The sequence below is a fragment of the Metopolophium dirhodum genome, chromosome 2 (genome assembly GCF_019925205.1).
Source record: "Metopolophium dirhodum isolate CAU chromosome 2, ASM1992520v1, whole genome shotgun sequence".
NCBI lineage: Eukaryota > Metazoa > Arthropoda > Insecta > Hemiptera > Aphididae > Metopolophium > Metopolophium dirhodum.
Genome location: NC_083561.1, coordinates 29778459 through 29792165, shown reverse-complemented (window position 1 = coordinate 29792165; position 13707 = coordinate 29778459). Strand labels below are relative to the sequence as shown.

The following is a 13707-nucleotide window of genomic DNA, read 5'->3' as shown; positions in this document are numbered from 1 at the left end:
ACGTATATTATACATAGATTTCAAGTATGATTTTTTTTTAGTTTTTTTTTTTTTGATAGTTACCTACCTACTACAATACAAGACACTTTATTTTTATATTTTGAAGCAATATTATATGTTTTGGATTATTTAGATCTATATAAACTAAATTTCAGACCCATAGTTTAGTATTTAAAGTTTGTATGATCAAAGTCGTGGAACCAAATTTTATCAGACTCTACTAGAATGTTGTAGTTACATTAAACTATAATATAGGTATGTGGAATAACAGTACCTAACCTTCTATTATTATTTGTTATGAATATAGTAATTACTCAAATTTAGCACTTTTACGGTAATTAATACATTTTCCTAATATTTTAACAGAAATTATGGAGCTAAAAATATAGAAATACCTATACTTTGTCACGGTCCATAGTTGATAGTTTTATTTCATTTATAATAATAATGCTTTTTAATATACTTTTTCATAAATTAATATTTATTAAGGTTGGCTTTTATGTTTTGTTTGAACTATTAGTACGTATTTTTTTGGGGAGATCCCTATTATTACAACACCGTTACCAATATGCGTGTTTTTCTGGTTAGTTAATATAATTGCATGTTTTCATGATTTCTTCGTATTTATGCTTATTTTCTTATAATGTTTTTATATTTTCGGTTCATCCGTTACCTACCTATCAAGTGTGTAAATAAAGATTTTTTTTTGTAAACCAATTTGAATTATTATTTATTAATTTAAAAAAATTTTAATAAAAACGTTTTCATTCAGTATTTTTTTGAATATTTTTGAAAATTTCAGTGCATATATTTGCCTGTTTTTAGTGCATACATGCAGGCAAATATTTAACACTTAAGAGGATGTCAGATTTTTAGCGCACCATTTATTTCTCTCTCCGACCCACGCACAATCATTTTAGTGTTTTCTTAATCGTACATTTGGTATGCTACGCGTGGGTCAAAGATGGAAAACAAATAGTGCGCTGACATCCCAACCAGCAACACGAGTGAGCTTTGTATGGCTCCATCATAGATAATAAAGATATGGATAGGACATAATGGTCTTATCAGCGGTCTTCGTCCTTCGAGGGGAACAATTGAGGCCAAATAAAGTATACTCATATCGAGTATCGACTATCAATATAAAGGAGCCTCAATTGCCTTCCCCTCCGGGAACGCGGCCTCAAATGTATTTAACATAGGCGTGGACTATCCATGGTGTCAACAGAGGATAAACTTGATAATCAAACACTTAAGTTCGGCAACCTTTAACTCAGGATCTTTTTATTCTGAAAAGTGTCCTAATGAGTCATAAGAAGGTTAGTTAGTAAACCTATGGTTAGTTGAAGCTAGTGGCCTTTGCAATTCAAGATCTTTTCCTACGTATTCGGCATCGTTAACATAACTATTCTACCTTTACACTTTTTCTTCCCCCGTCTCTCACAGCTATATACAGGTTCAGCCACTCTCATTCCACACCTCCATATGATCGGTATTCTGTCTATCCATCTCTTTTTCAGTCTTCTCACCCCTCATTTCCCATCTAAATTAACTAACTTCTATAGCCACTCTCACTATCTCTTATCATACAGTGACCGAACCACCTAAACCTATTCTCTCTTGTTTTCACTACAATATGTACACTACCCTACACTACCCTTAATTAATTAATTTCTTATTCTATCCTCTTTTGTACCTTAACACCTAACTTATTATTCTCATATCTGCTACCCTCACTCCACTTACCTACCCTAACCTTACATTTCTTTTTCATCTTTCCCTTTCATACACCAAACATTCTGAAATTCTGTTGACCCATTTCCTTATCTTCACCATATTACACACTACCTAATTCCTATTCACCCAGTCTCTAGTTACCTACAAGTCATCGTACTTGATTATCGGTGAAAATATTTAAATATCATTGAGCGAATTCCCTACTCGAAAGAATTACTTAAAAAAATACCATACCTCCCAATTTTCTAATTTTTAACACGACTTTATTGATAGCCGGAATAGTGTTATACCAGTATAATTACAATACAAATATTGAAAAATTTCGGGCAATACAACCTTTGATCAATTAACAATAATAAAAAAAAAACCTACTGAGAAATAAGAAAACACATACCCCGTGACGGAATCTAAAAATCCAGAGGTACTAGAAAACTGAGACGAGTGTGTTGAATGAAATAAATTAAAAAATTGATTAACACAACAATCGCTTAAAAATTAATTTAATTCAAATAATGAGATGAACCTTATTAGATCATTTAAATTTTCCAGAACAAGCCCCCAGTTGTTGGTCGCATGCCAATTTTAACCATATACTAGACCACAAGTTTATAGACATTCTATAATGCATTCTGCTGCCGGTGGCCCTAGACACTGTTGAGGAAATTATATTTCTTTAGTAATTAAATTACGATACGAATTATAAGTTACGTAGCTACTTGTCCAATACTCGACTACCAGAATTTAAATTAAAGAATGTGATATACCTAGGTAACATATCGACCGATTCTAAATCAGAAACTTAACCTAGGTACAAATAATATCACAATATCAAATAGTGAAATGTGAAAATTTGAAGAAAATTTCCTATAGGTATATCCCGTAAAACCCCCAAAATAAAACGTACGTTTGAGGTGTTCTCTTAAAACCCGAATATTTAATGCCCGTATGCATAGAAAATGTGTTCACATTTAACGAAAACTAAAACTATCGTGACGGAACTGAATTACGAAGAACGTATAAAACAAAAATAATCGTCACCAAGTGATAGGTATAATCTGCTATGTACTTACAAATCATATTAAATAATATTAATCATTATGTATTTTCTTATTTTGTTAGGTAGGTATAAAAACCTACCTTCCTACTTATAAAAGCATTACCTAATCATTGATTTCAAATTTTAAAAATTATTCTACTATAACAATAAATTAACAGTTGTAGGCAAAGTATTATAATTTAAGGTATTTTTCGTAATATACTAATTTTTGTACACCTATAACAACTGGATTTTAAAAACTACTCTACGTCTAGCGTTAAGTTTGTCTGACAATAAATATTTACATTAGGTCTACCGCGTCAACAGAGTAGTAGGACAATACTTACGTTATTATTTATTCTTCCGGCGAAACGCGTTCCCTTCGAGTGTATAATATTGTCTAGTGTCAGAGCTGTGCGTCTCCACCAAGCAAAATGCAGCGCCGTCTTCATATCTCCGATCCAAAAGTTCAGTCTGGAAGTATTGAGATTAATGACATTTATAAAAATAGGCACTTAGCTTAATAACCAAAATGGAACGAAATATGTGAGTACGTATTGGAATCGCTGTTCGTCTCAAACGATTGTCATTTTCCATAGATTATTTATAATTATAACCTAACCGTCCCAATCATAGAAAATATATATATGGTCCTAACCGATGGATGATGGATATTTTTACATTATCTTCAAAAAAACATTTATTTGTTTCTACTAGACGCAAATGCGGTATATTGAATTCAAATTTATAATATAGATAACGGTTTTTTTACTTGGTAACCATTTATTTATTACTTGGTTTATAAACAAATTCTAATTGATATAAAATAGTAATTATATAAAAATAGTTTTATTGATCCCAATATTTAAAAATAATGTTTCAAATAAAATAATAAAAAAAAATTAAGAAATACCTATTAATTAATATGTATTACCAAAATAACAAAATAACTAAATAAATTCGTGTTTTTTTTAAAAATTTTCACGTCCCCCCCCCACCCCCCTTACAAAACTGTACCTACCTACATAATAGTTATCAACCTATTAACCCATCAATAATATTATATTTTTTATTGTGTACACTAATCGATTGGTATACAAAATAACGTTAGTTATAAATAGGACGTGGATTTAAATGCATTAAAAATAAGAAAAATGCCTTAAAAATACGATTTAATGCACTTATATTACAAAGCTTAATAAAATGGCCAGAAAAATTAAAAGTCCAATTTAAACGAATATAAAATAGAATTTAGATAAGTGTATAGGTAGTGTATTCGTTATATTTTGAGTTTCATTATAGCACATCAGTCGATCAGTTGCTATTTAATATTTTAAAATAAAAAAATTCGACAGTAATTCCATATTGGCAAGTGTTGTTTTCTATAACTGAAGACTGAAGTTATAGTATCAAACATAATGGGTACGTAAAAAAATAGAAATATAAGAAAAAAAATTACCTTTATTTAATTGTATTTAATTTTTTTCTAATAAGTTTTTATAATATTGACTTTATCCCATATAAATGTTCTAATTTCATTTTTAAATTCGTTGATAATATATGAAACGAATTCTTTGCTTGGAAAGCAATGTTTTAGAAAATTCAGAAAATGCAGTTTATATTTAAATATTATAAATAATAATTTCTGATGCATTGATGCGGAAGAGTGAGGGGGTGGACAATCAGCCGAACCAAAATCTAACATTTTAAATACTTAATATAAACAATTTTTCACACACGCGTCATGGTATGAAAATAAAAAAATATTTACTACCGAAAAAATAAATTACTTTAATCTCAATATTATTTATTAGTTAACGATATCTTTGCTCAGAATCGTTTTTCGTTTGTTCGTTTTGTATTTTAATAATTTATACGTGGATATATTATTATTACTAATAATTATAGTAGTTGTGTTTGTTTTATTTTATTAATTTATTTAGTACTATACCCATAAATTATATATTAATTAATGATTTTTAATACATTGTGTTCAAAAAAATAAAAAAAAAATGTGATTTTAATTAGTCTTGTAATGTACCTACCTATATTTAAAAAATAAATAAATATAATAATAACTGTTGAACTTTTAGGGACATAATAGGTAACACATTCGTGTATGTAGTATTACACTATTTATATAGGTATATTTAATTTATATACCTATACGAGTATATGAGTAGGTATATTATTCATAAGTGCGCACACGTCAGGATAGGCAGTTGACCATTCCGTGAATATACTTTTATGTGTACATGGTTATACATCCCTAATCCCTATGATATAGAATATAGATATTAGGTGAACAATAGAAGTTAAGTATGTGACACTAAATTAATAGTTACCTATAACTTATATTAATATGCAATAGTACCTAAATAGAAAATGCTGTAAAGTTTAAATATTTTATACACCTAACAACAAATAAAATCATGTTTATATGTTTAATTAATTATTTTTTAAGCAAAAAAAAAGGTCTGACACGCGAGGCAATTAAAATCAAACCAAACATTTTGATTTGACACGCAGTTATCAAAAGGTTCGCCATCCCTGACTTATAACGTTGTATTTGGAAAAAAAATTACCAGTTATTAATTAAAATTGTATCTTATGACTATTATCAGTTATAACTTATAAGTCATAACATATACTTCTATAAATTAAACCAAAATATTTATATATTTTTATTAAGTACCCTGTATACTGTATAGGTATGCACCTATTAATTATAATTATTCTACAAACAGGGACTGGAAAAACGACGACGGCGTTTATATCTCGCGTATTTTATACATTTCTAGTCCGGAACTAAAATATGCGCCTACAACACTTGGATAGCACATTTTTCGTGACATTAAATATTTGTTTTAAGTCTTAAAAGTAAATTTAAGCCCCAAAAGAATATAAAAACAAACTTACTTTAATTATCGACTTATTCGGCAGAATCCGTGACGTGTGTGAATTGCGACGCCCATGAGGAAACGCTCCAGAATACAGCCAGAACTTAGAATATTGTGATTTATGAAAAATAAAATTATACGAAACGCAGTAAATTTTTTGCTCATATCTTCTTTGCTTATTGAAAATTTATAATTTTTAATCGACTGTGTCTTCTGCAACGACTTTGAGATTTGCCATAGATTAAATAAATAAATGATAGATATTATACTAGGTACGTCAATATGATGAATCCACGGATATAATATAATGCAACTTTTTATATCAAAGAGTTCTGTGTTAAGGACCAATTTGTTCATTGAAATTTGATAAGACAATAAACCAAAATAGTTTATAATTTTGAATTTGAATTATAATAACATGATATAGGTATTATTTAAATTATTATTTTAGTTTATCAATTTAATTATTGATTAAGGTGGTGAATAGATATCAGAAGCACAAGAAAATGTTTATAAGAGCATATTGTATTTTATGAATTATTAAATAAAAATGTGATTACTGGATTTTAGAGTTAACATAAAGCCATAAACGTATACAGTAAATTCATCAAGTACTATAATACCAACTATATTTTTACAATGATGTGTGTTTTTTTTTTTTAATATTTTTAATTATTTTTTCTTGTGGTCTGTGTAAACGATAAGTATTCGTAATAAAGATTCAATTTTCATATATAATATTATATTATAGGCACTCAGTATGTAATCATATGTTTATTTTTAGTTTAATTTAATTGTAGGTATTTAGTAAATAATAATAGGTATACGAAATTGTGTTTTCGAATAGCAATTTATTGTTTGTATTAATACCTACACCATAATAGGGAACTAAAATTTTGTAAATGATGTACAAATGTATTTTTGGTGTTTTAAAGCTGCTGTAAGATCAATTTATGAGAATCCTTGCATTAAATTGTTAGGATTATTTGATATGAATAATTATTTTATTACATATAGCTTAGGTTTATTACATATTGGTAAGTCGATCAGAAACTATATTTACACTGAATGTTAATAGTAAAAAGCTATTAAAATATCTATTATTTGTATTTATTTGTTAATAATAATTAAGACTTAAATATTAGCAGTAATCTTGTTCCTTTCACAAAATGTTTTTTAATTATTTTTAATTTACATTTACATTTATCCCAAAGTGATCTCTGAATAATCATTCAATGATGAATTTGATAGTTATATTCTCGGTTACATTAATTGGATTATAAATTAAAATAAACTACAGTTTCCAGCTTCTACTACAACATTATTTTATGTTTTTAATTTTTTAAACGCAGTCTGCACCTTGTGTTGGTGATTTTACACGTAATATAATAAAATTGATACTAGTGATGAGTAGGTAAGTACCTTATTGTTTAATCAAATTTACACGATTATTAACTAAATATATGAAGTATAAACATCCGCATTTCCATTAACTATAAATTCATAATTGTATGAGCTATACATGTTACATATATTTTTCGAAAAAACTGTTTAAAAAAACAAGAATAATTCCTATTTGATGTCACACGGGTTGATCTAGCAACTGACTGCTACGACAACTGTGCAATTTTGTCTGTCTTGATAACAACTAATTTAATTTAGAGTGTATTGTTATATTATATTATAACGAAATTAATGATTATAGTAAAATATATAATTGCAAGACATTTAATACCTATATCTATAGCCATCCTGGGTATAAACTACACTAAAAAAGGTGTAAGTATACTAATAAAATATTTGAGGTGTATAATGTATTTATGTATATAAAAATATAAAATATAAAGATTAATAACATTATATTGTTTTAAATACTTCGCGCAAACCTAAGGTGATACCCGGCGTATAGTATAACATGCAAAAAGGTGCGTATTAAACTTGACGTGGTGAAACGAAGACGGTCTCGCGTATTTTATACATTGCGCTATTGGGATTAAACTTATAAATGCTTCTACGTCACGTAGTTAACAGATTGTCCGTGGCAATAAATATTTAATTTAAGTCTAAAAAGTAAATGTAAAATAGTAGGTAATAATTTGAAAACAAACTTACTCGTAAACATCTACTCTTCCGGTGAAACGTAGCTAGAGTGCCGCCATCGCCGAAGAAACAGCTATCTTCATCCATCTTTATCTAATCATCTCACTCCGATGAGCTGAAACTTGAAAGTATCGAAATATTTTATGAAAATAACCTGATCAAACGAAATTTGCGAGTTTGTGTTACAACTTATCCGGTTTAACGAACTGTCCGTTTATATTTGTGGCCTATTATTTTTTTGTTCACTGAAATCAAAATATACAATATATTATATTTATAATACAATAGTATTTCTGAAACTATTAGAATTGTTAACCGTCGCCGACGAATTTCGACAATTGACGATGGCCATAGATATCATAAAATATATTATTTACTATGATAAATCCAAAGAACTTAAATATTATTATATAAGTACTCAGTAAACCTATAATACGGTATATTTATAAATCGTATGTTCTTTTACAGAAATCTTTGTGATCTGCAATGCACCTATTCTGGTTTTCTATTTCAATTATAGTTCGCATGCCAAATTTAACTATACAAACTGCAGGTCCGCAAGTTTATAGACATTCTAATACATTCTCCCGCCAGTGCCAATAGACAAAGTGTTTGAGAAGTTATATTTTTTTGGTACCTAATTAATTTACAATATGAATTATTATAAGTTACCTATGTAGGTACTTGTCCAAAAATCGACTACCTGCAAATCATTGGTTTTTATGGTATAGACTTACGAAGTTCACGATTTTCGGTGTTTTACGCACCCGTACAACGCTTAAAGTTTACCGAGCTTAAGTATTACAAATTAATTTTTTTTTTAATCTAGGTAAATCAACGTTTTAAAATTGAGGATGCAAAAATAATTCTGACACCCACTCATGCTGATTTTACATAACAAGTCGAGGGATGTTTTTGATTTTATTTGTTCGAGCAAGCGCAGTGTGGTATACCGTGTACATATGAAAATACCAAAAATTTCAATTAGTTATAATACATATAACTTAAAAATAAATTTTCAGTTAAAAACTAATGTTTTCCGGCAATTATTTTTTGCATTATCGTTCTTAATTCGTTGTTACTTGTAATATATACATACCTATGCCTATTTTAAAAATATTATTCGTGGGTAATTGAAACGTCTAAAATATATTATCATATACAAATACGGTAATAAACAAATAATAATAATTCAACTTAACCGGCTACGGTATTAATAATATTTAATAATATCAATATAAATATAGTATACAATATCCTAGGCTGACAAATCGTCTCCACTTAATATCGTTTTTCGTATACTATGATATTATATCATTGAATTTAAATTTAACACTATCCATAACAGTCACCCACTTGTAACCTACTGTTCAGCAGAGTCACTTCCAATTTTTTTTTTTATATTCTGCGGAAAGCGATGAATGTATTGATTTTACAATGATGTGTGTTTTTTTTATATTTTTTTTTTTGTGTCTGTCATCAACTTTTAGGACAGTAAAAGTGCTTGAATTTTCTTTAACAGTAACTTCTCTGATAGGAAAGTGAATCTAGTTGGTACTATGAGGGGTCAAAAGTAAAATTTTCCCAGTGGTTTTCAAAAGCGACGTGAAAAACAAAGGAAAAACGGGAATTTTTTACGCAAAGTCCATTTTCGAGAAAATCGATTTTGGTTTTTGGTGCAACTCTAAAACAAATGACCGTAGGTACATTTAATTTTCACTGAATACTTATATTAGCATTTTCTATACACCGTAACATTTTCCAAATATTTTGACTTATTTTGAGCTGTTTACGGACATTTTCAGTTTTCAATTTTTTTAGTTTTTTTTTCTATAAATATCAATAAAATTTTATCTGTTGAGTAAAAAGCTTGAACATTTAATAGAAGGCTCCTAAGTTATTGTTTCAAAGGCGGATGAAAAAAATTAAAAATCCTTAGTCACAGTTTTTATTTATAAGCATTTAAAGTTCAAATTTTGACAAAATACTGAAAAATCACGAAAATTAGCAAAATATTTTGAGTTGAGAATTCATTAAAATTTTTCTTTTTAAATCTATGATTTGAAAATGTAATATAAGATTACTCATAAGTTTATGTACCTTTATCAAAAAAAAAATGTCTACAAGAAAGTCAAATTAAATTTTTATGAACGTTTGAAATTCATATTTTTACAACATTTGATATTCACTCGATTTCTTATGTAACGATTTTCTTATTTTGTTGTAATTAAAAAACGTATGACTGTAGATACTTGAAAATTTCACTGAATGTTTATATTAGCATTTTCTATACACCATAAAATTTTGAAAATATTTTGACTCTTTTTGAGCGGTTTACGGACATAGTCAGTTTTCAATTATTTTAGTTTTTTTTTCTATAAATATCAATAAAATTTTATTTGTTCGGTAAAAAAGCGTGAAAATTTAATATAAGACTGCTGATATATCGTTCTAATAGCAGTTTAAAAATATTAAAAATACATAGGCTCAATTTTTATTTATAAGCATTTAAAGATCAAATTTGGACAACATTTATCAAATTTATAATTTAATAATTATTTTGTAGTTAAAAATTTATAAAATGTTCAAATTTTGTAGCTAAGGATTAAAAATTTAAAACAAGGTTCCACGTAAATAGTTTATATATAAATTACTTTATTCACTATAATATCATCAAATATACTTGGTAATATCATAGGCTGACGGACCGTTTTCGCTCAGAATCGTTTTTCTTATACAATGATATTATATCATTGAATTCAAATTTAACACCATCCATTACAGTGACCCACTTGTAACCTACTGTACAGCAGAGTGACATCCACTTACCCACCTTTTTTTAATTGACCTCCCTTTTTATTTAATTCCTGATAAACGAGTTTTGGATAAGTACCTACATAATAGGTACCTGTCCTACCTATATTAATTAAAAACTATTTTTAACACGACGTATTTATTTATTATTTTTGTCTTTTCGTTTATCTAATTTTGTATGATTAAAATATGTTTCCTTTATACCCAAATTATTTTTAAATACCTACAAATAATATAGAACTCAATTTTATTTTAACAATAAATACTTTTATTAATACAGGGTTGACTTTGTAGATGGGTAGTAATAAAGTAACTGTACATTCAGGATTACATGCATTCAGGTGAATAATTATAAGATTGCAATGATAGATGTAAGATGTAAGATGTATTGTTGATTCATCAATACGATGCTGGGTGGACTTGAGGACTTCCCATGTTCAGCGATCGGCGTCGACCCGTTTTGTGGCACAGCGGAAACTTCGTACAGCTGACTGTTCGACAAAGACACTGTAATATTATTTGAAAAATATTATTTCTACTTAATCGTAATAACTGGGTATAATGAGTTTAATATTATATTAATATATTATATTACAATAAATATTAAGTACCTATATTATTAGCTTCTAATAATTGGGACGCCATTTTTTTAGATATTGATCCGGACAAAATGATGCTGGCCCAGCGCTATGCCACGGTTTATGGCGTACATATCCGATGAAATTGTTGGAGACTCTTTCAAACTGGGCAATCTGATAAACGGTGACGTGATCGTTACTTTCGCTGCCATCATAGTGTAGACCAGAATACACAAAAATGTAGGTCATCGTGCTGTCGGCTGTATGTATGATAAAGTCCTGGAAGTGGGAATTACAATAGCCCCTAAAATGCTGTTACACCTCAACCTTAATAAAAACAAAGAATGATTAAAAAATGGCAACGGAATTGGCCTAAAAATCTGAAAATAAGTTTATGGACACATAACTTCTCAGCGTAATATTATGACCGATCCAATAATAACTTTCCATAGGTACATCAGACCTATGTGCGACGGCTGCTCACCAACGTATCGACATCCACCAGATAACTTTGGTAAGTTTTCAAACTATACCACTCATTCTTGCGGAATGCTAAAGAAAATTAATCTATTAGATAAATATTATACTATAACAATTTTTAAATATAGACGTTTTCAACTCACAGTTATGCAGATGGATGTCGACCGCGCGGTTTGGGAGCGACGTTTGATACGCCATTGTTCTAATGAATTCAAACATAAATAAAATATTATTATAATATTTTTATATGTATATAGGTACGGTTAGGTATATTAAATTAATTAAGTAGGTACTATATTAATATAGTCTATTAATTATTTTTTTACTATGCTTTTATTGTATTAAAATATACACAATGACTTATAACTTACATTATTGGACCGGACATACAGCAACGTCGAGTTGAGGTACCTGTCCATAAACACATTTTCATCAGCAAAATATAATAATAACTTTCCATAGGTACATCAGACCGTATTTATTCATACAATTTTGAAATCAAAAACATTAGAACAAGATAATGCTTTCTTGATAAATTAAAAATACTTTGTTTTTTGGATAGCGCTGGGAGTTTTTGTGCACAAACATCGGGACCTGGTGCACATTTCTGCACAAACGATGCACAAACGTTTGGCGTGGTCAGAAGTTCAAATTTCGAAAGTGGGGGGGCCATTGAAATGGACCTCCGGATCTAAGCTTTTTAACACACGGGTAAAATGAAAATAATACGCCCATTTCAGGGAGATGACCAAAATTAGTATTTTTAATACGAACAATCAATAATAATAACATGTATGAGTTATTAATTATTAACAAATCTAAATTAGGTATCCATTGCTTACTTTTAATATAAAAAGCATTATGTAAAAGAACAATATTAATTTACAATATAATAATATTATACATTTTTAATATTTGTTACAATCAAAACTTAATATGTACCTAGGTGCTCAAAAAATACAATGAAACAAAAATGTAATTATGTACTGAAAATTGTAATATAATGATTATAACATGATAAAGAAATTTACTTTATCATGGATTAAATGTATATACTAAAACACCTACATTCTACAATCTACATTTTATAAATTTCCAAAATAATAAGAACCCGGTTTATTTGACATCTTTAACGATTTTAACTATATAAATAAATTAGATGAAAAAAAGTTTATAAAAAAAAAATTAAACAAATAGAATATAAATTTCCTTTTAAATTATTTTAATTTAATATGTAAAACATGATATTCAATCTGACTTGGGCTATATATCAATAGGATAGTAATTTTGTTTTAATTATTTAATTATGTTGTACTTTTGTACTACCTATCAAGTTTATCAAGAAAATTAATATTTGTATACTTGTATTTAAAAAGCTACAAAAATTATGTAATTTAATAAATAATCTGAAAAGTGAAAACAATTAAATCAGTAGGTAGTAACATTTTATGTAGTAGCCAGTAGGTACCTATTTGAAAAAATATAAAATTGTTAATTTTAAATTACATAACAATAAATTACAATTATTAATAGTACCATTTTTTGATTTAAGTTTTAAATAACTATCTACTATAGAAAAAAATTTATAAAACATATTAATATAATATATTATATTATATGCAAGAAAACGATGTAATTTACCATACTTTAATATATCATTAATCGGAGAGTACCTACATTAATCTATGATAGACTATAGGCGTGTACAGTTGACAGTTGTGGACGGGTATTTTCACGGCACAGCGTACTTATTTCATATTTTGTCCTTTTTAATTTGTAATTCAACGTTATTATTTATTAGTTACTACTTATCTCGATTAAAAATAAAATTATTTTATTTTATTCGCATACCCAATATTACACATATTTTCCTGTAAAATATTATTTTGTAGTTTTGATTTTTGTTTTAAAGTCCATTTTCAATTTTAAAATTTAAAACCTTAAAAATACGCCCTGTGATAAATCCCTTATTTTAATTCAATTTTATTGTCATGAGGTAGATTTTAAAATATCTGTCAAAATAACAAACTAAGACAATTATTTTGTATTTAAAATGTTAAAT

At 27.7% G+C, this 13707-nt stretch overlaps 1 long non-coding RNA gene across 1 annotated transcript; it reads right to left on the bottom strand.

Annotated features, from left to right (window-relative positions):
• Positions 1-10874: 10874 nt before the first annotated feature.
• On the bottom strand, positions 10875-12098 carry LOC132939439 (uncharacterized). The gene is made up of 4 exons (XR_009663977.1): positions 12017-12098; positions 11789-11847; positions 11199-11717; positions 10875-11094 (listed from the first exon to the last, which is right to left on the bottom strand). It is a non-coding gene; the product is annotated as an uncharacterized LOC132939439 (long non-coding RNA).
• Between the last annotated feature and the right edge of the window lie 1609 nt (positions 12099-13707).